The sequence below is a fragment of the Bison bison genome, unplaced genomic scaffold, assembly GCF_000754665.1.
Source record: "Bison bison bison isolate TAMUID 2011002044 unplaced genomic scaffold, Bison_UMD1.0 scf7180017864063, whole genome shotgun sequence".
Taxonomy (NCBI): Eukaryota; Metazoa; Chordata; class Mammalia; order Artiodactyla; family Bovidae; genus Bison; species Bison bison.
The window spans coordinates 15,141,651-15,144,357 of record NW_011494635.1 but is presented as its reverse complement, the minus strand read 5'-3'; the positions used below and the strand labels follow the sequence as shown (position 1 = coordinate 15,144,357).

Below are 2,707 nucleotides of genomic sequence, written 5' to 3'. Positions count from 1 at the left end.
AAGAACTCTCAAACCCAAATCCCCAACCAACAGAAGTAGTGTAACAATTTTAAACATCTTACATTTCTGTTGGTGCAACCCCAGTGTCAAAACCCAAATAACTCCTAAATTAAAAAGATTAGTTTTGTGAAATTTTAATTACATAAATTTTTCAAAGCATAGACTTGTCATTTTTTTGTCTTGGAAATGTTATAAAAAATTTAATAGCAAAACACAGGAATAAAAACATATTAACAAAATGTATTCAATCACTTACATTACAAACAAGGAATCTGCAGTCACAGATTCTGTGGCCTGACAGAAGAAAATTACTCAGTAGGAATCTATGCACAATGTGATTGCAAATATGTACAGTACTTTAAAAAAGCCTACAAAAGAGGAAAGTTGGCTAGGTTCTTTGTTAAACCAACCAGACAATCCAAATATTAAAACTGTGGACTAGTGTATTAAACTCACACTTTAAAAAAGTTTCATTTTGTTTAAGAATATTCCAGTTATATTTATATGGTTCCAGTTGATGAAGCCAATCACCATAGTTCCAGTAAATTACCCTTTAATTGATTTGTTTGGGGGAAGATTGGCATGTCAATAAAAATGAAGGAATTTTCATCACAATGGTTTCCAGTTAAACTAATCACAGCTTCACAAATAGACTGAACCCATGAATCCAGTGGCTGAAAGACAGCTGCAGGTCAAATACTGAGAACACTGGAGGCCAGAGGTTGAAAGTGAAAAAGTGAAGTCGCTCAGTCGTGTCCGACTCTTTGTGACCCCGTGAACCCATGGATCCAGTGGCTGAAAGAACTATGGCCAATCACCATAGTTCCAGTAAATTACCCTTTAATTGATTTGTTTGGGGGAAAAGATTGGCATGTCAATAAAAATGAAGGAATTTTCATCACAATGGTTTCCAGTTAAACTAATCACAGCTTCACAAATAGACTGAACCCATGAATCCAGTGGCTGAAAGAGAGCTGCAGGTCAAATACTGAGAACACCGGAGGCGAGAGGTTGAAAGTGAAAAAGTGAAGTTGCTCAGTTGTGTCCGACTCTTTGCGACCCCGTGGACTGTAGCCCGCCAGGCTCCTCTGTCCATGGGATTCTCCAGGCAAGAATACTGAAGTGGGTTGCCATTTCCTTCTCCAGGGGATCTTCCCAACCCAGGGATCGAACCCGGGTCTCTTGCATTGCAGGCAGATGCTTTCTCCTCTGAGCCACCAGGGAAAGCCACCAGGGAGAGCCACCAAGGAGAGAGGTTGAGTCCTGCATAAATGAATCCTACATGACGGCTAAGGTGGAGAAAGGGGTGTGAGCATCCTTTCTTACAGCATGAGAAAGTGGTCCCCCCACTCAGCTCTCATTCCCGCCCTGCAAGGCAATGAAGCTGGAAGTTACAACTATTCCGTTTAACATGATGTGTGAGTCGGTAGACTCTCTGGATACGAAAGACCGAGAAGTCCTCGGCTGTCTGATGAGGATGCCGGAAAAGCTGGGTGCTTGCTTGTGGTGATCACGCCATGACCGCCGTCCAGTGAAAGTATATGTAACATGGAGGACTCGTGCTTACAGTCAATGAGGTAATGTCAAGTCGTCGTCTTCAGGAATTGGGAAGTTTGTGAGAAATGAAGTTTTAGTCTCCCTAGGTACTGTGCGTAAAGCTCTATGTCACTATGCCCGGCCCGTTGACCCCCGGCGGCTCCACGGCCTGGGGACAGAGCTCGTACATGGCCAGGCGGTGGGAGAAGTCAATGACCTCGTCCTCTGTGCCGTGAATAACTAACACGGGAGAGGTGACTTTGGAGATCTTTTCAATGCTGGGGAACGCGTCAAAGCAGTACGTTTTCCTGCCGTCGGGAAAAGCCACACGCCATGCAGAGGCGAATGGAGAATCACGGCAGCATACTCGTACCTGGAGGCCAGGTCTACCGTGGGGGCCGTCCCAACGCTCTGGCCGTACAAGATGACGTTCTCGGGACTTAACGCCGTATATGGCAATCCATGCTCCAAAGATAGTAAGATACCAGAGCACACCAGGAAAAGCTAGTGTCTGCAGCTAGCTCATCACAGGCTGATAAAGACAGCAAGAAGATGTTGCTGGGAGGCAGACAGCTAAGTTTTGTGCATTTCAATGATGCAGATTTTTCCGGGTGCGCAGCGCCTGCCACGTGGCGTCGATGTCGGCATAAAGGTTCTTCTTCGGGGGGCTTGACGGAGCTGACGCCGTAGCCGGAGTAGGTAGTAGGAGATGTTGCAGTTGATGCACGAGCCCAGACCGATGTAGAAGTTGCACATCTGGCTCAGGTCCACGGCGTTGCCGTGCAAGAAGAGCAGCGTGCAGTGGCTGGAGAGCGCGCAGCGCACGAACATGCAGCTTAGCTGGTTGTTCCCGGCGGTGCACGAGAAGACCTCGACCGCTTCCAGCTAGCGCTGCGAGCAGTCGGCTCGCTTGCTCAGGTGCAGGCTGCACGCGCCGGGCCCCGCGCCCTCCTCCTCGAACTGCTGCCCGCGGCGGAGGTGGAGGAGTGGAAGCGGCCGAGGACGGAGCGGGAGTGCCGGGGCCGCGCTGCTCGGGCGGCAGGAAGGCTAGCTTGGCGGCGATGGGGCTCGGGCAGGGCGGGCAGCAGAAGAGCCAGCACAGCTAGCCCAGCGAGAAGCCGTTCATTCTAGGGCCTGGCTCCGGCATTGGGGCGGCTGGAGCGCGCCGCCG

General features: G+C 49.4%; 1 pseudogene; it reads right to left on the bottom strand.

Annotated features, from left to right (window-relative positions):
* Positions 1–1,195: 1,195 nt before the first annotated feature.
* Positions 1,196–2,683, bottom strand: LOC104986092 (annotated as a pseudogene).
* Between the last annotated feature and the right edge of the window lie 24 nt (positions 2,684–2,707).